At 41.7% G+C, this 27,203-nt stretch overlaps 1 long non-coding RNA gene across 8 annotated transcripts in view; it reads left to right on the top strand.

The window, feature by feature from the left end:
- The window catches only part of LOC102998820 (uncharacterized), a 122,965-nt gene that overhangs the window by 78,903 nt on the left and 16,859 nt on the right, over window positions 1-27,203 (top strand). For 2 of the 8 annotated variants that reach the window (XR_009006723.1, XR_009006722.1), the window contains exons 5-6: window positions 6,386-6,554; window positions 26,926-27,009. The exons of 3 other annotated variants lie outside the window; for them this stretch is intronic. This is a non-coding gene — a long non-coding RNA (uncharacterized LOC102998820). The remainder of the gene's footprint in view (window positions 1-6,385; window positions 6,555-26,925; window positions 27,010-27,203) is intronic. 3 more of the 8 variants (XR_009006724.1, XR_009006725.1, XR_009006720.1) reach the window with 2 other exon arrangements.

The raw sequence follows: 27,203 nt of genomic DNA, 5'->3' as shown, positions 1-27,203 counted from the left end.
CTAATGGGAGACCTCCAAGCATATTGGAACCTTAGTGCTGGGATACACTAGTGATCTGGATTGGTGGTGGGGGAGAGGCTATCCTTGCTTGGTCACCTGCTAAATGTGATGTGGCACTGCTAACCTGGGGTGGGGACACCACCACCATGCCTTGTCCCAAGATGTTGTGGGGCAAATGCACCCAACCCTGACCTTCCCTACACTCATACCCAGGCTCCCATTCGGGACAGAGGGCAACCAACAGTGGTTGCTAGGAAGGGTTGGAGATGGGGAGGCTGGGCAGGGCCCAGGGCACCAGGAGGCACAGGAGCAGCCCCTGGGAACCTGTCCTGGGGACCCAAGCATGAACTGAGGCTCCAAGCCCCTGGCTCATGCTCCATTATCACATTGGACTCTACTGACCAAATACAAATATAAGGATAAAATTGCAAATAATTTCAAGACAGTGATTACAGAGTATTAAATTCCAAGCACACGGCCCTTCTGGGCATGAGTGCCTGTGTGACTGTACTGGTAGCTTGCCCATGAAGCTGGCCCTTCTATTTCATAGTGCTGTTCACTTCTCTGGTCTAGAAGCAATGACATCCCAATAACAATAAGCTTACATTGAAACCAGATCTTGGTTTCTAAGTTCCCTAATAAAAGGAAACAGTGCTTCTTGGAGAAATGGCTTATTTCTGGCTTGGTACAGACAATATATAAGGTGAGGCTGGGGCTTCTTATGCCAGAAATTAAGAAAGCACCAAAAGACCAATGGGAACAGTTGAGCATCAAGAGGAATAATGAATGCCTTTGCTTACGATGATTGAATAAATTAAAACCATGAGTATCATGAGTCCATCATGACACTCAAATGAGAGAAAAAACTCATTAGTGATTGGTGATGACTATTACACAAACACTTTATTCTGAAAATTGGCAACCAAAGGAAAGAGTTAAGCGTTTACCCCGACTTTTAAGGAAAAACTTGTTTGTCTCCATTTGATTCTTCTTTATAGAAGAATACCAGCTAACAGTTGCAAAAGAATTTTTACAATAGCATCATTTTGGCATCTTCCAAGAATATAATCCATTCAGGCAAGGATCATTAAGGAATGCTAAAACAATTGGGTGACATTGATGGAGGCCGTATACTTACGTGGTACCTAAGTATCACCCCTCAAGTTCCTTTTTAATTACAAAGAGAAAAACTTAGCTTGGTTGTCATGACCTTAACCCTGTGATCACAGTTAACACCACTTACAGTGAGGTAGACTGAGGCTATGTGATGTAATATGATGTGATGCCATATGAAGGCCACAGTGTCACCTAGGTAGCATTCTTGCCAAAAATGTTTAACCTGAATCTAATCAAGCCTCTAGACCTAACATCCAGTTTATAGGTATAGTAGTTTACTAGGCTGCCATAACACAGTACCACAAACTGAGTGGCTTAAACAACAGAAATTTATTATCTCACAGTTCTGGAGGCTGGAAGTGTGAGATTAAGGTGTGGGTAGGGTTGGTTCCTTCTGAGGACTGTGAGGATCTGTTCCATGCCTCTCTCCTAGCTTCTGATGGTTTGTTGGCAATCTTTCATCTTCCTTGACGTGTAGAAGCATCACCTTGATCTCTGCCTTCATGTTCACATGGTGTTGTCCCTGTGTGCACATCTATCTCCACATTTTTCCTTTTATAAAGACACCGGTCATTTTGGATTAGGGACCCACTCTACTCCAGTATGACCTCATCCTAACTAATTACGTCTACAACGACACTATTTCCAAATAAGGTCATATTCTAAAGCACTGGGGGTTAGGGCTTTATAGAAGAGGAAAAATAAATTTCCCTCTACCTTTCTAGGTTCTTGGCTGAGACCTCCCTGTAATAAAAAGACAGATTAACAGGAGAAAAACAAACAGAAGTTTAAGAACATGTATACTGCCTATTTACATGGGAGAGACCCAGGAAAACTGAGTAATCCCCCCAAATGGCTCAAGCCACCACCTTAAATACCATCTCCAGCTAAAGACAAAGACAGATGGGAGGACTGGGGAGGCAGTTATGGTAGGCTACCAGGAAAAGCACAAGGAAAATGAAGTAAAAAAGAGTATGGTTGTTATGAAGATTTGAGTCCGTGCCTTCTCCACTGATAAGAGTTTCCAGAGATTTAGTCATCCTCTCTTCCTGGTACAGAGAGGGAGATACCCTTACAAATGGAGACCTCCCTTATAAATGTAAATGTCCCTTACAAAGAGTAACTTCTACTCGGTTTTCAGAGCTTTTCCTATGTCTGCTCTTTCTTAAAAAATAATCAGCCAAAAATAATCCTTATGCCAAAGAGGCAGATTTTAAGTTGACAAATTCTGCACACCTTCAGCTTCAACATATGATTTCAGGGGACAGACACAATTCAACTCATCACAACAGGAAATCTAGGAGAGAGAAGAACAAGTTAAATATCACCACAAGGAAATAATCAGACAAGTCCAGAATGTGAGACTTCCTATAAAGTCTCTTCAAAAAGATAATGTCATTTAAAAAAAGAAGTAGGGGGACTATTCCAAAAAGACTAAAGAAACCAAATATATGAATTGTGATTGGATCCTGGTTTAAAAAAGAAACTGCTATAAGACATTATGATGGAAATTGGGGTGATTCGAATATGGACTGGGTATTCTAAGAGTTAAATGATACTATGGAATTACTGTTAATTTTCTTAGGGGTGCTCATGCTGTGATAGCTATATATGAGAATGAACTTATATTAGGATATGCAGGCTAAAGTGTTTGGGGTGAAGTGTCATGATGTCTCCAATTTACTTTTATTTTTATAATGCAGTCTTTTAGGAATTTTATCTTTTTATTTAATTTTTATTTTATATTGGAGTATAGTTGATTTACAATATTGTGTTAGTTTCAGGTGAACAGCAAAGTGATTCAGTTATACATATATCCATTCTTTTTCAGATTCTTTTCCCATATAGGTTATTACAGTAGAGTTCCCAGTGCTATACAGTAGGTCCTTGTTGATTATCTATTTTATATGTAGTAGTGTGTATATGTTAATGTCAAACTCCTAATTTATCCCTCTCCCACCCCCTTTCCATTTTGGTAACCATAAGTTTGTTTTCTATGTCTGTGAGTCTGTTTCTGTTTTGTAAATAAGTTGATTTGTATCATTTTCTTAGACTCCACATGTAAGTGATATCATATGATATTTGTCTTTGTCTGACTTACTTCACTTAGTATGATAATCTCTAGGTCCATCCATGTTGCTGCAAATGGCATTATTTCATTCTTTTTTATGGATGGGTAGTATTCCATTGTATATATATATAATATACCACATCTTCTTTATCCATCCTCTCTTGATGGACATTTAGGTTGCTTCCATGTCTTGGCTATTATAAATAGTGCTGCTATGAACATTGGGGTGCATGTATCTTTTCGAATTAATGTTTTCGTCTTTTCTGGGTATATACCCAGGAGTGGGATTGCTGGGTCACATGGTAGTTCTATTTTTAATTTTTTAAGGAACCTCCATACTGTTCTCCATAATGGCTGTATCAATTTACATTCCCACCAACAGTGCAAGAGGGTTCCCTTTTCTCCACACCCTCTCCAGCATTTATTGTTTGTAGACTTTTTGATGATGGCCATTCTGACTGGTGTGAGGTGATACCTCATTGTAGTTTTGATTTGCATTTCTCTAATAATTAGTGATGTTGAGCATCTTTTCATGTGCTTGTTGGCCATCTGTATGTCTTCTTCGGAGAAATGTCTGTTTAGGTCTTCTGCCCATTTTTGGATTGGGTTGTTTGTTTTTTTTTTTTGATATTGAGCTGCATGAGCTGTTTGTATATTTTGGAGATTAATCCTTTGTTGGTTGCTTCATTTGCAAATATTTTCTCCCATTCTGTGTGTTGTCTTTTTGTTTTTTATTTATTTTTTAAAATTTTTATTGGAGTATAGTTGCTTTACAATGTTGTGTTAGTTTCTACTGTTCAGCAAAGTGAATCAGCTATATGTATACATATATCCCCTCTTTTTTGGATTTCATTCCCATTTAGGTCACCACAGAGCACTGAGTAGAGTTCCCTGTGCTATACAGTAGGTTCTCATTAGTTATCTATTTTATACATAGTATCAGTAGTGTATATATCTCAATCCCAATCTCCCAGTTCATCCCACACCCCCCTTTCCCCCTTGACACCCATACGTTTATTCTCTACGTCTGTGTCTCTATTTCTGCTTTGTAAATAAGATCGTCTATACCAATTTTTTCAGATTCCACATATATGCATTAATACATGATATTTGTTTTTCTCTTTCTGACTTACTTCACTCTGCATGACAGTCTCTAGGTCCATCCACGTCTCTACAAATGACCCAATTTCGTTCCTTTTTGTGGCTAATATTCCATTGTATATATGTACCACATCTTCTTTATCCATTCGTCTGTTGATGGACATTTAGGTTGCTTCCATGACCTGGCTCTTGTAAGTAGTGCTGCAATGAATATTGGGGGTGCATGTGTCTTTGAATTATGGTTTTCTCAGGGTATATGCCCAGTAGTGGTATTGCTGGATCATACGGTAGTTTTATTTTTAGTTTTTTAAGGAACCTCCATACTGTTCTCCATAGTGGCTGTATCAATTTACATTCCCACCAACAGTGCAAGAGGGTTCCCTTTTCTCCACACCCTCTCCAGCATTTGTTGTTTGTAGATTTTCTAATGATGCCTATTCTAACCGGTGTGAGGTGATACCTTATTGTAGTTTTGATTTGCATTTCTTTAATAACTTGTGATGTTGAGCATCTTTTCATGTTCCTCTTGGCCATCTGTATGTCTTCTTTGGAGAAATGTCTATTTAGGTCTTCTGCCCATTTTTTTATTAGGTTGTTTGTTTTTTTGATATTGAGCTGCATGAGCTGTTTGTATATTTTGGAGATTAATCCTTTGTCGGTTTTTCATTTGCAAATATTTTCTCCCATTCTGAGGGTTGTCTTTTCATCTCGTTTATGGTTTCCTTTGCTGTGCAAAAGCTTTTGAGTTTAATTAGGTTCCATTTGTTTATTTTTATTTTTATTTTCATTACTCTAGGAGGTGGATCCCAAAAGATCTTGCTGCGATTTATGTCAAAGAGTGTTCTGCCTATGTTTTTCTCTAAGAGTTTTATAGTATTCGATCTTACATTTAGGTCTCCAATTTACTTTTAAATAGACCAGCGAAAAGATGTATATACATACATAAAGCAAATATGTATGTACAGTGTGTATATAGATAAAGCAAATATACCAAAAGGTCAGCATTTGTTGAATTTAAATGGTGGGTATATGGGGTGTTCACAGTACTATTTGTTCAACTTTCCTGTATGTTCGACATTTTTCATAATAAAATGTTGACAGCAAATAAAGAAAAAAGTTTTTTTTTTAAAGAGAAGATTCTGCCCACCAACTCTCAATTGAAAATGAAAAAATTCAACAGGCTTAAAGTATAGAAGGCGAAAATCCAGTTAGTGAAAGGGAGAAATTCGCCATCAAGGTTGTTAAACAGTTGGGCTGCTTTCCAAGTGATTCCTTCCCTCAAAGTCTTCATTACTTGGAGTTGGAAGCTAGAGTACAAGGCTCTCAATCAAGATGATTTGAGGGCCTCCCAAAGACCTGCTGACCTCTAAATATCTCCCCTGCTGGCTTCCCATGTGGCCTGAAATCCCTGTAACCTGGGTCAGTTCTTAGGAATAAAGTATTTTCTCACTATTCTGGGGCCCCCTTTTAAAATGCAAAGCTGGGAGGATGCTGGGGCCCATTAAGTGGGAACAATTGTCTTCGGAGCCAGTGCCCGCCCAGAGGCCCTCCATTCTAATAGCTCCTTTCCCAACCTCTTACCACCGCTGAGACTGGACAATACGTGCTCTAGGAAACTGAAATTGGACAATGTGTGCTCAAAGCAACTTCTTAGGTGAAGATACCATTTCAAGAAAGCTTACTTTTCATGAATAAAATGGGGTGCATAAGGTCATTGCTGTTTTTACTTTGTCAACTGGGTGGCCTCTGAAAGCTTCTTAGAACACTTCAAAGGAAGCCTTCTCAACTCTTCCAGCCCTCTACCCCTTCCCTTTGTAACTGAATTCTTACTGACCCCGAAGCTTTTCACTGAATGAAGAGTTTCCAAGGGGTCTAAAAAATACCTGAGACAATTAGAGAAATGAAAACCAGGGGGTCAAGATGAATTGACCCTTGGCAGAGGATTTACATAAATAGGTCCTAACCTCTGGCTGTGAATAAAAGATAAATGCCCCATTAGGGTCAGAACCACAGTTCAAGGCCGTTTGCAGGGCCAAGCCTGGCTTCTCTGCTATGTCAGGAATTTCAGGAATGCCACTGATCATTGTGTGTTGGCAGAGCGCAGGGGGTTGCAGGCCGGATAACAGAAACCCAGCCCTGCCCACTGGGTGAAGCTGCAGCTCTCCCACGCAGAGATCTGCAAATCGAGAGCGTGAGAAACCTGCAAGTGGAGAGAGGAGCCAGAAGTAATGCCTTCGAAAATGGGACGGATGCCTCCTCCTGAAAGGTGACTAAATTCATGTTTTGGATGGTGGTATTAACCTATAAGATTAGAGGGGAGAAAGGGCATGTCCCCTGAGAAGAGCCAGTTTGCTCCCCTTACCTGTAGATCAGATGACCCAGTGCTAACCTCCTGCAGTCTGAAGGGCTCCACCACGTTTCCTTCTGCTGCTACCCAATAAAGAAGTCTTACAAGGGTGTTACAAGACAATTTTTAGAAAAAAGGTAAAATCGTGATCCTTACACAGACATAAAAATGAACATGTGTTAAAGATTTTATTTTACTCGTAATAACTGAGGGAACTAGGCACATGTTATAACTGATTTAAAAAAGAAGCAGCCCAGATTTATAGGGAGTAAAGAATGTTGAAATGAATTACAAATGGAGGCAAACGTTCCCCGCCCCCAGCCCCCCACCATGAAGGAGGTAAGTTGAACCAGACAGGACAGAATTTACATGTCTATCCCTTCTCTACAACTTACAGAGTTATAGAATAGCTCCTGTAGGAAACAAGTGCTTTAGGCAATAAAGTTTTCCCCTGAAGTATGAATTTTCTCTACAAGGGCAAGAAATTTTGCTTTCTACATATTGCCTTAAGAGAAGTGTCCCCTCTATCTGCTTACCTCTAACCCTTGCCCTGTCTCTGCGCTCCCCCCCACCCCCCAGAAAACCATATATATACGTACTTTTTAACCAAAGACTGAGGTGGGCTTGAGAACCTTTGGCCAAAGTTGATTTCCCTCTTCCACAATTTTCTACCTTATTTTATTTCTTTGTCACATAAAAATGCATAGAATCCTGGTTGGGTTGTTCCTTGGCAAGATGAGAAGGATGACGAAGATGCTGCTTTGCCCATGTCATCTTGCTCTCTGTCACACCTCTTGCACTAAAGAGAAATCACAAGGAAGAAGGGAACTTGGGATGGAGAACCCACTTGCTCTGCAGCTGTTTTGGCCAGCAGATGCCTTAATCCTGATGGCCATTTTGGGCTTATTTTGCTGAGAGTCTCCAAAGTGACCCATTGCATCATGGAGACAAAGAGCAGGGATATCTTGGATTCTACTGCTTAGAAAGTATGTCTTTTTTCCCCCTGTTGCATCAAAGAGATCTGTCAAGCTTTCTAAAAGTACTAACTCTGACCTGATATCTAAAGTAACAGATGGAAATATGGGCTCTTTAGATGGAACTCTTTCCCCAAACCTGTATCTAAGTGAAGAGGTAGAGATTCAAAACAAAACCATGTTGGAGAATTACTTCTCATTCCTGGATTTAATGTCTTATTTTTATATTGTTGCATAAGAAATCGACTCTAAAAAGCATCTGTTTTCAAATTCGGGAAATATTGTTCTAGGCTCATTTATTTAAAGACAAACAACTAAAAATGCCAAACCCACTAGCCCAGGCTTTGATTGACCACCCCCTCCCCCATTTTCCTCTGGAGCAGTGATTCTCGGGCCACTGCATGAATTTCAATCTATTATCTAACGAAGAACGTCAAGGCTGGTGATACTGAGAAAGCATGAGAGAAAAAAAGATATCACAGTCACAACACACTTCTGCAGAGTTACATCCGAAAGCAAATAAGTGACCTACTTACTGTTCTGTGAAGCACAGGGCAGATTCTCACATGGAAAAATTGCCCTCAGAAGTACAGGTGAGACCCTGGTATGTGTAAAAGAATTTATGCAGGGCTGTCTTCACATTGGCATGCAGGTATGTGAGTGTGGGTTAGCAGACATTCCTTTCTGACTCATTACCCATTTTGCCCCTGCATTCCCCGTTCCTTAGTGCTTGAGGCACTTTTTTTCCAGATTTCCCTAGGCTGGGATTGATGGTATCTTGGAGCTCTCTAAAGAGAAGCTGTGCCCCTTTGCACTTTTCTTTTGTGGCTAGTCATTAAGACTTGCTGCCAAGCTCTGTCATATGAGCATGGCACAGCTGCCTCTGAGCTGAGAGCTCTTACCTGTCACAGGCTCTGGTACATGTAGACTCTCCTGGCAGTCTGTCAGTCGATACATATTTTTTAAAAATATTTAATTAATTTATTTATTTGGCTGCATCAGTTCTTAGTTGTGGCACGTGGTATTTTCATTGCCACGTGTGGGATCTTCATTGTGGCGTGCGGGATCTTCATTGCGGCATGTGAGATCTTTAGTTGTGGCATGCGAACTCTTAGTTGCAGCATGTGGGATCTAGTTCCCTGACCAGGGATTGAACCCAGGCTCTCTGCATTGAGAGCGTGAAGTCTTAGCCACTGGACCACCATGGAAGTCCCAGTCAACACATATTTATCAACTAGACAGACAGTGAGACAGACAGTAATTTAGGGGAGAAAAACTTTTACTCTTTCCTCTTCTGTTCTATAGCTGGGACCTGCGAATTAAACTGACAAACAATAGATTCACAGGAGAAATTGATGTTAATATGTTTTACATTCATGGGGGCTTCACAGAAAAGAAGTGAAATCCCAAAAAATTTATCAGGCTTGAGTGCTTATATACCATTTTAACAAAGGGTGATAAACTTTGACTAGGTAAAGCAAAGGGGGTTTGGGCTCTCAGGGGCAATAAATTTTGGGAAGGTGACTAGGAAATATGTGGGGGAAATTAATGGTGGACAAAGGCTATTTAACAGGTTTGCTTATGCAGACTCATCTTGGTACCTTCTCTGTCTCAGTGATGTGTTATTGTCTTCTTCCTGGTATGGGAAAGGGGGACATGTTCACAAGGGAAGCTTGCTTTTAGTCAGAGAACTCTTCTTGTGATTGCTTTTTCTCAATTGCCTTCAGTTCAAAATAATCCTTATGCCAAAGTGGCATAATTTGGGGTGTCATATTCTGATCCCCTTCAGTGAGAGGCATCAGAATGTTTTGCAGGGCTTTAAAATATAATACTTGTATCACTGGAATAAGGAAGTGAACTTCCTAGCATAGCCTAGAGATCTGGAGGCCGTGGTAGATGAGGCCAACTTCCCGCATTTGAGTAGAGGACTCAGAGGCCTGGGGGAGCCAAAAGCAGGGATGGGAGTCAAGGAGGAGGAGTTCCAGGAAGGGCCTGAGAAAGAGGGTCTTTGATCAAGCATTACCTGTAGGCCACAGCTGCCCCTATTGCCCCAAAGCTACATCCTGAGGCGGGATGAAGAAAAAGTCAAAGTTTAGCATCTTAACATTCTGAAAAGAGACTGAAGGAGAGAAGAAGATGGAGAAAGTAGTAATGAGATATGAACCCACTTTTGTGCCTCAAATTCCTGGGAGTTTCTCATTGGTTCCTGTGTCCTGTTGCTGTCTACCGTCTGCAAAGGAAAGATGAAATCGATTGCCTTGCAGGCATAGATATAATCACCAATGAAGGGGATGCTACCCTAGAACATACTACCCTAAAATATGCCATTTTGACATAAAGATGATTTGAGTTGAAGGCAACTGAGAAGCAGCAGACACAGGAAGAACTCCCCCTTTCTGCCTAAAAGCAGGGCATAAATTTCCCATGGTAAAAGTGACATAAACTTCCATTTGTAAAGGTGTCCCCCTCTTCTATACAAGGAAGAGGACAAGACTCTTATCAGAGGGCAACTTGAGTCTCTATAACAGATCCTACTGAACAACCCTATCTACCATACATTTCCTAGTCACCTTCCCACAATTTACTGCCCCTAAGAACCCAAACCCCTTTTCCTTGTCTAATCATTTCTCCACAATTTATTGCCCTTTGTTAAAAGATCTAACTGCCTTCTGGTTTCACTTCCTTTCTGTGAAGCCCCTGTGCACATAAAAATATTAGCATCGATAAAGAAACATATGCCTTTTCTCCCATTAATCTGTCTTTTGTCAGTTTAATTCACAGGCCCCAAGAACAGAGCCTAAGAGGGTAGAGGAAATTTTTCCTCAGCTATACCACCATAGTATTCCTTTGTTTGACTTTGTTTGATTGCTCAGGAAACGACTTATTGGATTTCTTTCCCCCTGTTTCTATTAAACATATGGTTTACCATTGTGCTGGCTGAGTAGCAATTAGAGATCTCCATAGAGGCTCCTCTAACATGTTGCTTATTCTGGAAGACAGCTGGTAAGACCCTCATGACCATGTGTTTAAAGTGTGCTGCCCTGAGGGCTGCTGCTTTGTACCTTGGCAGTGTTGCCGTACTGAGTCCCAGCAGTCCAGGAAAATTCCTTGGATTCATACTTTCCCATTATTCTGGAAAATTCATTTTTTCCTTTCTCCCACATGGGCCTGCTTAGACAGAGTGACTATAGACCACTGACTATAAAGTCATGGTCAATTAAAGAAAATGACTTCTCCATTTCATGCCTTCAGGGTTAATAACAGAGGCCCAGGGACTCCTGAGGTGTCCGAGGGAGGCAGTAGGCTAGTCTCCCAGTGAAACCAAGTAGAGAAAAGCAAAGAGAGGAATCATCAGGGGGGCTGTTGTTTGAATTTTATGTTTGCAATTTAATTCTATAAATCAAATAAGGGAAATTCACACTGGTTCTGTATAGCACGTGATAAACCACAGCATTGCTACCAACAACTTTTTTCTCTCTTTATGATCAGTGGCCTCAGCAAAAGTGCATATTTTGAGTTTTGCAATACCTGCCACATAAGTTGTAAAGAAGAGGAGTTTTTCACAGGCTAAAGAGATATAAGGAAAGCAGCAAGATCTTATATCTGGAACATTTCTGAGGGGTATATGTTTCTTAGAGTATCCAGTTATTCTATGACTAACTTCATTTTCTATGGTTTTTCTTAAGAAAACATTTGTGGAAATATTCAATTATGATCACAAAGTACTTCTTGTGAATTATCTGTGATGACTACATTGATTTCCCCTGAAGATTTATACAGCCAAGATGTTTGAAAGCTTGGACATCATCTCCTCTGACATAAACAATTTTCTGTGAAACCTTTCCATGTTAACTTGTAGTACCTGACTCTCAAGCCTGATATACAATTAATGTATTCTCTTCTCCCACAAAATGTGTTTGTCACTGTTTTGCTGTTATCCTCAGAGTATACACTTTCTTCTCCTAACCGTGGGCCCCAAATCTCACACAATGAGGGCGAACCACAGAGTATCAGAGAGAAAAGATCATTGCTTTTCTTCCATGAAGACTTTTCATCCAATTCCACCTTCTGTTCTGTGGATGCTATTTGGTGTTGGGGAAATAGTAGCATTCACAATTTGATCTTCTAGATTTAATTTATAGCTACTTCAATTGGTGCCTTAAAAAAAAAACCTCAAAAAAGCAAAATGGGATGCCCTAAATGCTGGGTTTTCTCCTCCTTTGGCCCAAGGGGTACCCAAGGCTTAGTGTATATTCATCATCACCAAAATATTGCCTTGTAGATATTTTTGAGAGCCAGAGATGAATTTATAGTGTTTTACAGGCCTGGTTTGGAGCTCTATGTCCTTTTCCTTTTTGGTAGTCAACTTGTTATATCTGTGATGAAACAGTTACTGTGTGTGCGTAAGTACATTCAGAACCAGAAACCAACAAAAAATCAAGGTTCCAATAACTCAGGAGAACCTACCAGATTCTGACCATCTGACAGTCTCATCTCGACACCTCCCAGTCTTCACTGATCAGAAAGGTGATCGAAGCCCTGAGCTCTTGATTTTATCACAAAGCCCTTTTTCTTTGTGGGTACCTTGGATCTGGAGATAGAGCATTGGGTGATCAGATAAAGCCATGTGGAGGGCTGAAAGTTTGCTGGAATGATGCTCGGGGCACAGTTTATGCTGTTGGAGCATTTCCTGTGTGCACTTTGAAACCTCTGAACTCAGTTCTTCAAAGTGAGAGCTACCTTATTCTGTCTTTCCGCTGAACAATGCATCTGCCACTTATCATCTTGGTTTTTTTTTTGCCACCTCCACCCTAATTGACTTAGCTAACATTGATTTATCAAAGCAAAAGCATTGCCCTGACTGAGTCATAAGTTACACTTTTACCTGACATTATCTGGACCTTTGGAAATGAAAGCATGCAAATAATGGACGTTTTGTGCACGGGTCTACACACACGCACATATATGTGTCTTTCTGTTTGCTTCATTCATCACGTTCTCTATACTCCCACTGTTTTTCTCCATACTCCCACTGTTCTTCTCCCCCCTTGCACCCCTTCTCACCTGTAGTAGTTTCGGAGAGACTTATGTTTTTTTTTTTTTTTTTAAAGATTAGTTTTAGTTTAGTTTTGTTTTTTTAATACTTTATTTATTTATTTTATTTATTTATTTATGACTGTGTTGGGTCTCTTAGTTTTCGTGCGAGGTCTTTCTCTAGTTGCGGCAAGTGGGGGCCACTCTTCATCGCGGTGCGGGGACCGCTCTTCATCGCGGTGCGCCGGCCTCTCACTGTCGCGGCCCCTCCCGTTGCGGGGCACAGGCTCCAGACGCGCAGGCTCAGTAGTTGTGGCTCACGGGCCCAGTTGCTCCGTGGCATGTGGGATCTTCCCAGACCAGGGCTCGAACCCGTGTCCCCTGCATTGGCAGGCAGATTCTCAACCACTGCACCACCAGGGAAGCCCCGAGACTTATGTTTTATCATGAGCCAAAGGGTCATTTTTCAAGCTGAGCCCTGTTAACCTCAGTGACAAATGCTTGTTTTTCAGAAGTTTCCTCTTTGCAAAACTCTGTTTTTAGGACAGAAAATTTATTTCGCCTTAGAGAGCCGGTGTGGTAAGAGGAAACTGAAGCTGGTCTCTGGGTGTGTGTTTGTGCTAATTTGCTGTACAATCAAATGTGGATATAGGTCAATAAAAGCTGTTCTTTGATCTATTGCTGCAAAAGATTCATTGTAAATACATTACTGGATATGAGGGTTATGGCTGTGTAACTGCCCCTTACAAACAGTGGCCTGTGCCATCCTTTAGCACGTGCAAGAAGTGAGACATCTGGCTTCAACCTGCCTGGTTTTTTTTTTTTTTATTGAGGTAAAAAACATAACAAAATTTACCACCTTAACCAGTTTTTTTTATATTTAACAAATTTAATTTTTTTTAACATTATTTTGGTTCCAAAAATACCCGGCATGGTGGTTAAATATAAGAGCTGTTGCATCTTAACCATTTTTAAGTGTATCTTACAGCGGTGTTAAGTACAGCCTCCCTGGGTTTTACTTTGCTGATTTATTTATTTTTAATGGGTAGCCACGATATCATTTCATTTCTGGGTATCCCCATAAAAGGATAGCATTCGGGCAGAGAAATAACCTTAAAAGAACAATAACAATAACAGCAACAAACACTTAGCCACATGAAGTGAATAAAACGAAACAAGGCCAATATTCCTACAGCTAACTCTTTTGAGTTAATACCTGTTATTATTATGTGTCTAGCACTGGCCAAGGCATTATAAAGAATGCAATGAGACATGATCAGTGACCTCAAGAGGTTTACCCTCCTGTTATGGGATGAAGGTATCAGAGTAAATCACGTTCACTAAAATAGGAATCAAGGCTTCAGCCATATCTCCCTTATTCAGTGATTGTATATGGAGACACATTTCCTCTTACCCATAAATGCAGTCTGTGTAATTAAGTAGCGAAGCAGAGCAGCCAGTTGAAAAGGTCATTGTTTGAAGTCATAGGACCTATCTAGGTGTGACAAACAACCCATGGTGGCAGGGGATTTGGAACCAACCTCTGCTGAGGGCTGGTGTTGGGCCAGCGTGGCCCATAGGAATCTCAGTGGGAGAACAGGGAAAAGGCCTTGTGAGAGTGATGCGATCTTGACTGTGAATTTCAGGTTTCCATGGTCAGCCTCTAAGCCTTTCTTCTCTTACCTGCCTTGTGAGACTGGAGGGCAAACTGGGTTCGAAAGCCAAAAGATACAACCGCTGCCCCCCAGATGGCTTGATTGTCAGGACAAATAAAAGAAAAACATTCCTCTCCTTCCCTTCCTTCCTTCCTTCTTTCCTCTGTCCCTCCCTCTCATTTTTGGAGACATGTCTGGGTGTGGGATGAGCCGTTGGGAAGATGTGGATCATGAAATCCCTAACACAAAGCTGGTGTGTGTTCCATGGATAAAGACCCCACCTCTCAGATCTCATTTAGACGACATCCCTGCATTGTTTACACTGCTTGCTGTCATAGGCAGCCTTCAAATACAGGCCATTCACTTAAGCCAGGTTGATCCTCTAACAAGTGATAATTCATACGAAAGCATTTGTAATGTCTAATGTGCTAAGAAAATATGAATGGTATGGTTTCAGTTTTTATATTATTAAAATCAACCTTTAAATGTCACTTCTCTGCCGTTTCCTGTAAAAGCAGCATCACCCACCCTGGGTCCTGGGGGGAAAGATGGAGGAAAGGAATTGACTTTCTCTGGTTCACACTGGAAATCAAACTGGGCCCACCTCTCCTGCAGTCTGAGTCAGTGACTCTCATTTGCTTTTATTTTTTCTTGTTTGCCTTGACCTATTCTGCAGTCAGCACGTACATGTGTACAACGCCCCCACAAGCAAACGCACTCGATAAAGCATATTGCGCTACATCATTGCTATAGTGATAACCTTGAATCTGCTCTAATCTGTGAAAGAGCACATCATTCAGAACATCCCATACTTTATTATTAACAGATTACTTATGACTCACCTCATAAATGACCCCAACAACACCCGTGATTGTGACTCAATGTTCCCAGTGTCAGTCTGATGCTCTGGCAACAGAATTGTTCTGTTTCCCCTTGCATTGACTCCAGTTCTGGGAGGCTTCCAGATCCTTTCAGTTCAATGATTTCTATTCAATTCCGCAGACATCGAGCACCTACTGTGCTCAAGTACTCAGCCTGTTCAGGGGACACAGACATAAAGCAGCCTTGGTTTCCACCTTCCTGATGTGCACAGTCTAATGGCGAGTTTTATCCGTGATGCTGTCCCCAACTCCCTCTCTTCTTCTTCCATTGGTGCTTTCTGGTCCCAGCTTTCTCCTGTCTCCCCACAATTGAGGTCCCACGAAGGCTTGTAAGGGACCTTTCAGGGGTGTCTGAGACTCCTCTTTGCTCTCATAGACCTCTGGATTTATGTTAACCATTCCATTCCAAAGTACACTGTATTGCATCTTAGCCAATGTGTCAGGTGCTATGTACTTAGCCCTATCTAATCCTCACAATCCTATGAAGTAGGTTCAGATGAGGAAACTAAAGCTAAAAAAGCCAAGTAGCCTGTCCAAAGTCACATAAGCAGTAGCAGAAGAGCCCCGGCCTGAACTAGGCAGTCTGATTCGAAAATCTTTGTACTATTCTAAGAGTGAAGCAAAACTTGGTACCCACGACTTATAACCATCAGCAAGTGTGTGGCATTTAAGCAAATATTCTGACCATGATTATTTGAAGACCCTATACTTAAAAAAATTTTTTTATTGAAATATAATTGATTTACAATGTTGTGTTAGTTTCAGGTGTACAGCAAAGTGATTCAGTTGTACATATGTATATATCTATTCTTTCTCAGATTCTTTTCCTTTATAGGTTATTACTAGATACCAAGTATAGTTCCCTGAGCTACACAGTAGGTCCTTGTTGGTTATCTACTTTATAGATAGTAGTGTGTGTATGTTAATCCCAAACTCCTAATTTATCCTTCCCCCTCCTTTCCTCATTGGTAACCATAAGTTTGTTTTCTATGTCTGTGAGTCTATTTCTGTTTTGTAAATAAGTTCATTTGTATCATGTTTTTAGATTCCACCTATAAGCAATATCATATGATATTTGTCTTTCTCTGTCTGACCTGAAGACCCTATACTTTTTTCCATTTCCAGATATCCCTGATTCACGATATTGGGTCTTAAGAATATTTTATGACTGCTATGTCCACTAAAATCTTAATACACTTATGGCAGGGATTAAAAAAATACAAAATAACTTTTAAAAGACCCAGTGCTTACCACCACCACCCCCCCACCATTCCATGAGGTGAACCAGGATTCTAGCCTAATTGGCAAGCAAGCACATTTCCTGTGAGGTCCATCAACCTGTTGATGACATAGGGCCCCTGCCAGAGCCTACACAGTGGATTCAAGCATGGGGCAGAGCCTTGGACTCTGAGCAAAAGTTTCTGTGGAGAAACAGCCTTCACTGCATATGCAAAAAGGCTTGGATTTGCTTTGTTTTTTTTCTGTTATGAGAAATGGCCAGAGGGCGGCCTGACGTGCCAAGTAAGGTAGAATCGATGAGAAGCAATTTACCAAATGGAGATACCAACATTGTCTGTGTGGTTAATCTGTAGCACCTACCACCTTGTGACCCTCCATGAAGCTTTAAATCCTGTAAATTCAAACAGATTTTTCAATCCACTTTGCATTTAAAATCGCCCAGATCTGGGAGAAATTTGTTGTTACCATGGTAGCCAGCCTACATAACAGAAAGTTTTCCAATGTACTATTTTCTTTGCATGGGCTTCAGTTAATAACTCGTGGAGAGCTTCTACAGACCCTTAATATGCTGAGATCCACAGTCTAAGAGCTGGGCACGTTTCTCCCCCACTTATGAAAGGCTAAAGCCAAGGATTGGACTGGCTATGCAGGGAACCTGGAAGGTCCCTAGACCTCTGGTGTGAGTGCTGTTAGGCGGCAACCAGAGCTGGCAAAAAACCCCAAAGGAATACAAACCTGCCATGTGTTCAAGAATACTCCTGCACCCTCAAAAAGATAGGCCCAGTGTGGGAAGCAGCAGTGCTTGTCTTCCTGTTAAAAAAGCCCACTGATGAAGCAGGATGCCTTGCCCCGGGTCAGTGAAGATTATATTGTTTTATCCTACTCTGCACAGAGAAAACAGATTAAGAAATGGAATTAGGCACTCCTCCTACACTTTCCCCCAGGATCCCCTCTGTTCTGATTGCCTATTGACCTGCTTTCCAAACTGGATTGCTAATTTCAAAGGGGCCAGGGCTATGCTTGTCTTGTTCATCCCATAGCAAGGACTTAATCAATATTTGCTGAAATGATGAAATGGCTGAATGAATGAAGCTTTGAAAATGCTCATTCGATGAAAAATTGATAATAAACCACCATTTCTATGGAATTCAGTGATCTGATTAGAGCCGGCATGGAGAGAAAGGGAAGCTGATGAAAGAAACTGAGGCTCCGGGATGCGAAAGGAGGACATCCTCCCACTTGTGACAACATGGGTGGACCTTGAATGCATTAAGCTAAGGAAGATGTCACACAGAGAAAGACAAGTACTGTATGATATCACTTGTGTGTGGAATCTAAACAAGTGAAACCTATAAAAAACAGAGTAAAATGGTGGTTACCAGGGAATGGGGGGCAGGGGTATAAGAGTGATGGTGTTCAAGGGTACAAACTTGTAAAGAATAGTAAATGAACCATAGAGATCTAATGCACAGTATAATTAATATAGAAAATAATACTGTGCTGTAATTATGTAAAGTGATAAATAGAGATACATGGGCAAACATATTACAATATATAAATGTACACCTTCAATTCGTACTATGTTACATGCGAAATTTATTCAATAAAAGTTTGAGGTATCACATACCATTAAAAAACAAAGAAATCGAGGCTCCAGGGGCATGCCATTTTACTCAGATAGAAGAGTTGTGGTGAGCGCCAGGAGAGGAGCATCTTGGCTGATCAGAGGCAAATCAGAGTGGGATTTAGCTGCCCAGGTGATTTTTGTACTTTGGGGGAGCAGAGAAGCACAGTGGAAAGGAGGGTGGGGATACAATCTAGACTGAAGTGAAATCCTAGAGAATCAGAAAACAATCTCCCTCAGGGAGTTAAGAGAGCTGACTTGCAAGTGGAGCAGGGAGCATGAGAGAGGAAATGGGCTGGGACAAGGAGAATAGTAGATGCCCCGAGCAGCATCCGGCTAGTTCCTCGAGCAGCCAGGTGTTCCTTATGCCCAAGGCAACCCTGAGACAATTTCACCGTCAAGAGATTTTGTATCAAGGAGCTGACTCTTCAGTGGTGAGGGTCCTGGTGGGCCTGCCTGCATGGCAAGCATGCAGACCCAGGATAGGCAAACTGGGGTCTTTGGGCTAAATCCAGTCTGCCACCTGTTTCCGTAAATAAAGTTTTTTTTCTTTTCTTTTTTCTTTTTTAAATTTTTTATTGGAGTATAGTTGATTTACAATGTTGTGTTAGTTTCTGGTGTACAGCAAAGTGATTCAGTTATGTATGTGTACACACACATATATATATTCTTTTCCTTTATGGTTTATTGCAGGATATTTAATATAGTTCCCTGTGCTATACAGTAGGACCTGTTATTTATTTATTTTATATATAGTAGTATGTATCTGCTAATCCCAAACTCCTAATTTATCCCTCCCCCACCCCCTTTCCCCTTTGGTAACCATAAGTTTGTTTTCTATGTTTGTGAGTCTGTTTCTGTTTTGTAAATAAGTTCATTTGCATCATATTTTAGATTTCACATATAAGTGATATCATATGATACTTGTCTTTCTCTTTCTGACTGACTTCACTTAGTGTGATAAACTCTAGTCCACCGTGTTGCTGCAAATGGCATTATTTCATTCTTTTTTATGGCTGAGTAATATTCCATTGTACATATATATACAATGGAATATATATATATGTATGTATGTATATATATATACCACATCTTCTTTATCCATTCATCTGTTGACAGACACTTAGGTTGCTTCCATGTCTTGGCTGTTGTAAATAGTGCTGCTGTGAACATTGGGGTGCATGTATCTCTTTGAATTAGAGTTTTCGTCTTTTCCAGATACAGTAAGTCCCCTACATACGAACCTTAAAGTTGCAAACTTTCAAAGATGTGAATGGCTGTTCGCACGTCCAATCTCGTAACTTAGTTCATGTGTCTGGTGTACACTGTCAGCGTGCGTGCATCCTCTACAAGTGGTTGTGCTTTTGTGTACTTTACTGTACAGTACTGTATAGAGTACAGTAGTACAGTATCTTTATTTCAAGCCCAGGATGTCTGAAAGCAAGTGTAAAGGCAGTGGTGATGTAGCTGGTACAGTACTACCCAGACATCACTGGATCGTTTTTTCAAGAAAGTAGATAGAATTGAAACCAGCAAGGAACCAGAACCTGTGCCATCAACGTCAGGCGTGAGTGAAACTGCGGCTTGCCCTCCATCTCCTATTGCTGACGATCCTTCAGCTCTACCATCTCCCACCTCCTCTCCCTCCTCCAGTCAGTAACTCTTCTTGCCTGTTCACTCGATGCCAGCCCCTGTATGCCAGCTGTTGTACTGTACTACTGTACTTTTCAAGGTACTGTACTGTAAGATTAAAAATGTTTTCCTTATTTTTTGTATCTGTTTTTTTATGTATTATTTGTGTGAAAAGTATTATAAACCTATTACAGTACAGTACTATATAGCTGATTGTGTTAGTTGGGTACCTAGGCTAACTCTGTTGCTTACGGACAAATTGGACTTGTGAACTTGCTCTCTGAATGGAACTCGTTCGTATGTAGGGGACTTACTGTATATGCCCAGGAGTGGGATTGCTGGATCATATGGCAGCTCTATTTTTAGTCTTTTAAGAAGCCTCCATACTGTTTTCCATAGTGGCTGCACCAACTGTAAATAAAGTTTATTGGCTCATAGCCACTCCCATTTCTTCACATATTATGGCTGCTTTCCTGCTACAATGGCAGAGTAGTTGTGACAGAGACCATATGGCCCACAAAGCCTAGACTCTTTACTATTTGGCCCTTTATAGAAAAAGTCTGCAGACCTTGGTGTAGACAATCAGTTCGGAGGGCCTCTCTGTGTCCTCCGTGGTGATGAGAGGGGAGTAGGTTGAGCATGTTGTGTGGAGTGGAAGTGACCTGCTTGTCCTTGACTCTGGTCTTAGTTCATTGCAGACAAGTCAGTTAACTTCCTGGGAGCGTGCTGTACCAGTCATGGTGCGGCTTGTAATTACTACCCTTTCTATTTTTCAGGGTCTTGTGAGAAACAAATGGGTGAAGCTGTGGGAAAATTACCCACAAAGTGCTCCAGCAAGTTGTCCCCCAGGACAGCCAGCTCAGGCATTAAGGAGTTATTTGTCACATGGGGCAGGCATGGAAAATGGAGCCATTATTCCTAGAAATATTTTGTCTGCCCCTTTCTCCCTCTCCTTTCTGTCCAGCACTCCTATTATGCATATGTTGGTGTGCTTAATGATATCTACTGTCTCTGAGACTGTTCCTTTTCTTCATTCTTTCCTCTTTCTTTTCTTCAGATTGCATAATCTCTTTTGATTTATCTTCAGTCTCCTTGATTCTTTCTTCTACCAGCTCACATCTACTGTTGAGCTCCTTTAGTAACTTTTTCATTTCAGTTATTATACTTTTCAATGGTACTTTTCTCTTTGGTTCTTTTAAAAATGTGTGTCCTTTTTTTTTTTTTTTTGGCTGCACAGCATGGCTTGTGGGATCTTAGTTCCCTGACCAGGGATTGAACCCAGGTCCCCTGCAGTGGAAGCATGGAGTCCTAACCACTGGACTGCCAGGGAATTCCCTAAAAATGTGTATTTCTTTACTGATATTCTTTATTTCATGAGCCGTGTCATCATACCTTAATTTTTTAAAACATGCTTTCCTTTGGTCTTTGGACATATTTATAATAGCTGCTTTGAAGTATTTTTCTACTAAGTTCAACATCTTGGCCCCCTCAGTGGCAGCTTCTATTGCCTGGTTTGCCCTATGCATGGGTCACAGTTTCCTGTTTGTTTATTTTTTCTTTCTTTTCTTTTCTTTTCTTTTTTCTTTTCTTTCTTTCTTTCTTTTTTTTTACTCTCCTACCATTTGGGGGGAAATTGGACATTTTACAGAATATGTTGGATTAACTCTGGATTCTGATTACCCAGGTCCACTTCCCTCCTGCCCCCCTCTTACCAGCCTTTTTGTTCTTGTTGCTCATTTTATGTTGTTTGTTTGCTTATTTGTTTAGTGACTTGCCTGGACTAATTCTGTAAAATCTATTTCTCTTGCAGTGTGCAGCTTGTGATATAACTGCTCATTTTTTTTCCTTATTCTTATTTTAAGCCTGGCATCCTGGAGGTCATCCGTGGTCAGCAGAGCTTATTGGTCAGTCAGTGATTGGCCAGAGGTTGAGCTTATGCCCCCTGAGCCAGTAAGCCTTCCACCCTTTGCTGTTGGATCTGTGTGTGGCTTGGGGACTGCTTTCAAAGTTCAGAGACTTTACAAGTATGTTCCACATTCAGTCAGGGACTGGAAGCTCACAAGTACCCTTTCTGGATGCTCCTAAAAGGGCACAGTCCTGCATATGCACGCAGTTTTCTGGAGCACCAAAGAAGAGTATGATTTTAGCAGGGCACTCTTTGCCTATCTTTTGCCTGGCTCTCCCTGTCGAATTTCTGGCTGGTCTGCCATTTTTTTGCCTGTCCTAGTATCATGTAGCTGTTAGTCTTCTCTAATTTCTAGCCAGTATAATCTCTAATGTTTTCAGCATTAGTCCTGGGCATAAATTTCTCCACGCTCTGTTCCAAATAAAGTCATCCCTCTTAGGCAGAGCCTCAGACCTGCCAGCCTTCACAGTTTCCCATGCCCTATCATCTCCCGCCACCCCAAGGAGAGTTTGAGCCATAGGGACATATATGGGCTACTGTTCTTCCTGGCCTGCTTTTCCCTGCTAGAGTCAACCCTTTGTGCTACAGATCTGGAGCTGTAGGGGAGACGTGCAGAGGGGAGCCACTGGCCACGTGCCACCCCACCTAAGGTGGAACCTCCACACTGTGGAACCAGAACTGAAGGAGGGTGGGAGCTGCCGGTCTTCATGGGCTGCCTTACGCATCCAGAATAGATCTTCCACAATACAGAGCTGGTGGGGATGGGAGCAGCCCCTGGCTCAAATGTTGCAGGCTCCCATTGTTCTTACTGAGATTCAATAGATTTTATTGAATAAATGCTTCTCAATTTATTGTTGTTTTTCACAGTTTCCCCCAGTTTTATCACTGTTTTTCTGGGGAGAGCGTTGCTGAACTCCTTATACAGCCACTGTGGAAGTCCCACCTCCTATCCCATGATGTTTTCACAGCAACAGCTGAATGCTTCCTATTCTGTGAAAACATCAGATTCATGGAATTTGGTGGGGTGGGGGGTGGGGATCATCAAAGTTCATGTGGAGACTCACAGGTTAGTTCCCTCTAGCTGTATTCCCTGATGAGGCACACTGTTTGTACCCTTTACTGAGGTGGATGGTTTTTGTTATACACTCTGGGGCCCCTACTGATCCTTTGCCTCTCTGTTACAAGTGTTTGGCAGAGTGGATAGAATTTGTGCATCTCTAGCTCAGGGAAGATTGACAACCTGATAACAAAGGACTGTTCATACCCTTTCATGGGACCCTGGTTAGGCTCTCCTGACCTTTGCATACACTTCTCACCAGGTTCAGTGAGCACACACCCAGGTCATCTGTGGCCCCATTCCCTGCATCTTACTCTCCTCCCACTTGCCTAGATTAATTACTCTGGATACCTTTGGTCCAGCAGGCATCACACAATAGATATTGCTATTAATTGTTTATGCCTCTGCCTCCTTCTTGCCAGATTGCAGCCCCGTCGAGGCAGAGAATCTCGTCTTATCCAGGAGAGTACCTGATATATTATTGAAGTGGTAGTATTTACAATAGTAATAACTAAATATTATTATGACGATGATATCTAAAATTAAATGCTAACTATGGCCCAGAAACTGTTCTAAGCACTTTACATTTACTAACTCACTGAAGCCTCACAACCAGCCTATGAGGGGTGTATTATTATTATCTCCATTTTGCAGATGAGAAAACTGAGGCACAGAGCATGTACGTAATCTCTCAATATACTATATCTGCTAAGAGAATAATAATTAGTATTTATTTAATTGAAATATAGTTGATTTACAACATTGTGTTACTTTCTGATGTACAGCAAAGTGATTCAGTTATACATATATGTATATATTCTTTTTCATATTCTTTTCCATTAGAATAATAATTTGAAAAAAAATGCCAACTGCAGAAAAGGCAGCCAAGCCATCTCAAGTCTCAGATATAACAAAGCCCAGGGATGCAAGGGAGACAATGGAGTTTGCTGATCTTGCTCTGATGTTAGGGGAACAATGATTTTGTGTTTCTAGGGCTTTGAAGCACACATCCTCTCTCCCGTGTGTCAGTCTGTGGCTCAGATACTTCGTCCAGAGGCTTTGGGGTGCTAATGGGGATGGGGGTTTGAGGCTCTCCCTTGCTGCCCTCCTCTCAGAATTGCCAGGGCAACCTCCTGAGGGTGGGCTGCTCAGGTCAGGAACGGGCTCCTTGCAAGGGGTACATGCGCTCTCAGGCCTGAAATCTTCTGTCATTTAAACTTCCTTCTTGGTGGTGCAGCAGCAATGTATTTTTGAGACCGCACATTTTTTCTTTCTTTCTCTCTCTCTTTTTTTAAAGTGAAAGCTAGAAACCTGTGACTATCCTGGAGCCATTTCTAATTTCTAGCTTTTTGAAAAAAATGTGAGTAAGAAGCATCCACTTGAGGGATGCCGGGGTGGAGATTCACACCAGTGTCAGAGCCCTCACGTTACGCCTTTTATAATTGACTTTAGACATGACTGTACATTACCTTTGCCATGGTAGCCCCACAGCTTTGCCTACACTCAAGCCATAATGTGGCAGAACCTGCAGGAAAAGCATTGCTCTTTGCTCGTGGCTGTGACCATTTTATTGACTAATTTCCAGGCTCAGAGGGCCCACAGCATCAGGCCCTTCACTCTGCCCTTCTTCCTAGAGGCCAGAGACCAAAATACATGTGACAGCTTGAGGATTTTCCTAGTGGTTAGTTGCTGCTCACTCCACCCATAGAAAGAAAAACCGGCAGGGATTTTATCCTTTGCGGTCGCAATTACTTTTTGAACAGGGGCAATTGCAACTGTGGAATGGCTGAGTCAGGGAATTTCCCCTGTCTTTAAGATAAAGATGCTATGGGCTCATGTCATTGGTGACCTGGAGCCTCCCCTTCTACCCCCAAATCTCCTAAAGCCCTCTTATCGGGGTGTGGGTACCTGCCCCATATTTCCAACTCCCTCCTCTCAAAAGCCCTTTCCTGTATACAGCTGAAGTCGGATTGTTCCATTTTTATGAGGTTGAACTATATGAAATGGCTGATATTTGATCACTTTTTACCTACAAAATGGTTCGACCTAATTCAGTTAGAGGCTTTCTTTTGAGCAGGAGGGAGAGAGAAACATCACAGTGAATACGAACTGAGAACCGGAGATGGCGCTACTTCTTGGAGGAGAGGCCTGGGGCCAGAGGCAAGGGGTGGACGGGGGTTCCCAACCCCGTTCCCAGGTGTGGGCACTGCAGCTGGTGCACCCATGCCTTGACTTCACCCTGGAGAGAAGATGCTTGTTGGAGTGGGGAGGACAAACGCCGAGGAACATCAGCTTCACTGATGAGTCATGAAATCCTACAAAGTCAAAGCAGCTTGTTGCGGTTGAAAAATGCAAACGACTGTATCTTCATCAGAGTTAGAAAACATTGCCCATATGCACGTGTAAAGGAGCACGTTCAACCTGCTGTACTTCCCTTGCTTGGGCAAATGCTGAGCTTTGATTTTTTTTTTTCTCTCTCTCTCATGTTCTTTATGGCAGTTGCTTTCCTAGATTAGAAAGGTTTGCATTTTCTCACATCTTTCTCTCAGGCTGAGCACGGCTATGACATTACTCGAATCAAAGTAATAACCAAACCAAACCAAACCCCAATAGCTCCGCTAGAACATGTAGAGACTAGCCGGTTGGGGAATGAATGTAACCTTTTAATCTGCTAAGGAATGGGTTCTAAGTTGATTCATGCCAATGAATAACTAGGAAAACAAAGATCACAATTTGAAATGGTGGACCTTTGCTTTTCTTCCTTAGTATCACAATAAAGTGTGATTTGTGCTCCTGTTGGTTGCAGCATAGGACACACAGGCTCTGTTGGGATTTATTTAGCTAGAGGCCACTGACAGAATTCTTCGGATTTTGTATCTTCTTCAGTAACCTACATGCTAAAAAGGATAGACTCTCTTCTCCTCGCGTCCTCATGAGATTTGCACCAAATAGCCAGAGAAACCCGAGAAGGTTTTCAGTTCTTGGGCAGTGTTCCCATCAACTGCTGGGCCCAAGGCCTTGCAGCAGTGTCGCAGATTCTGGCTATTTTTCATGCAAACCACAAATCATCCAGTGCCACATTAGTGATCTTGATCCTGACCCTGGCTCTGCTATAGAAAACCTCATGTCACTTGAACCCAGACCCCCAGAGCTCTCCTGGAAATACTTTACTAGACTGGGTAACCCAATGCTCTCTACTCATCTCCTGTAAGGATTCTTATCATCTTAGTGGTGTAGCATTTGTTGTAGCCATTTGTTGTAGTTTAGCTAATCTGTAGTTCAGCTAACTAACTAACCAGTTTCTTCTTCTGCAAACTGGTGTAATAACACTACCTTACAAAGATGTTGCTATAAGCATTAAGATTAGATTAGTTAAGGAGGGAAGGATTGGGAGTTTGGGATTAGCAGATGCAAACTATAATATACAGGATGGATAAACAACAAGGTCCTACTGTATAGCACAGGGAGCTATATTTAACATCCTGTGATAAACCATAATGGAAAAGAATATGAAAAAGAATATATATATGTGTAACTGAATCACTTTGCTGTACAGCAGAAATGAACACAACATTGTAAATCAACTATACTTCAATAAAATTTTTTAAAAGGCTAAAAAACAGATTAGATTAGTTAAAGAGCCTGAAACAGGGGCTGACACATAACAGATGCTCAAGAAATATTTATTATCCTCAACTAAAAAAAAGCAACACACCAATTTCAAGCATTTACTTTGTGATAACATATGAAAACTGAAATCCAGTGATTTCTACTTCACTTTGCTAATGGTTTGCTAACCATCCCGGGACTTGGACCCCACATCAACCTTCCTGGGCCCCAAGCTCAAGCCTCACAGCCTCACATTACAAGCTGGGGACCTCCTGGTGACTTTCATCAACTCTCTTCTAGGGCAGCTGTTCTCAAAAGCATGGTGTGGGACCAGCAGGAAGAGCAGCACCTAGGAACTTGTTAGAAATGCAAATTCTTGGGTCACATCCAGAGCTACTGAGTCAGACACCCTGGGGTTGGGGCCCAGCAGGTTTTGACAAGCTCTGCAGGTGATTCTGATGCACTAAGTGTGAGAACCACTGCTGTAAATGTGAGCCATGGGGAGAGGTAAGGGCAGGGAAGAAGGCTTGGCTTCTTTTCTCTGGGGGTCCCTTCTCCTTCCTTATCTCGAGATTTTAAAAAGGCAGCAAGAAAATCCCCTTGCTATTGCCAGAAGAAGATGTCAGGAAACACCTTTCATTCAGCCCCTCAGTTCCCAAATGTTTTCCCTCTCCTCCAGGGACCTCGAGTTACAGCTCTAGCAGGTCTCCTTGGCTCCTGTGTTCCGGATGCCAGCAGTCTGCCTCTGCATCTTGGGCTTTAGGTGAGAATAAATTTTTCTCTCATCTCCCTTCCCTTGTTATCGGAGTCAGACATATTGAGGCATACCCCTTAAAGGCTTAACTTCCCTGCCCTCCCAATATGCCTAGCTCTGTCCTTTTCCTCATTGGTGCTTGCAGTCCTAACCCCAAGGAGGTAGGGAAAATGGGGTGAACTGGAAAAAGGGGAGGAAGATGC

Source organism: Balaenoptera acutorostrata, chromosome X (genome assembly GCF_949987535.1).
Source record: "Balaenoptera acutorostrata chromosome X, mBalAcu1.1, whole genome shotgun sequence".
Lineage (NCBI taxonomy): Eukaryota > Metazoa > Chordata > Mammalia > Artiodactyla > Balaenopteridae > Balaenoptera > Balaenoptera acutorostrata.
This window is presented reverse-complemented; position numbering and strand designations above follow the sequence as displayed.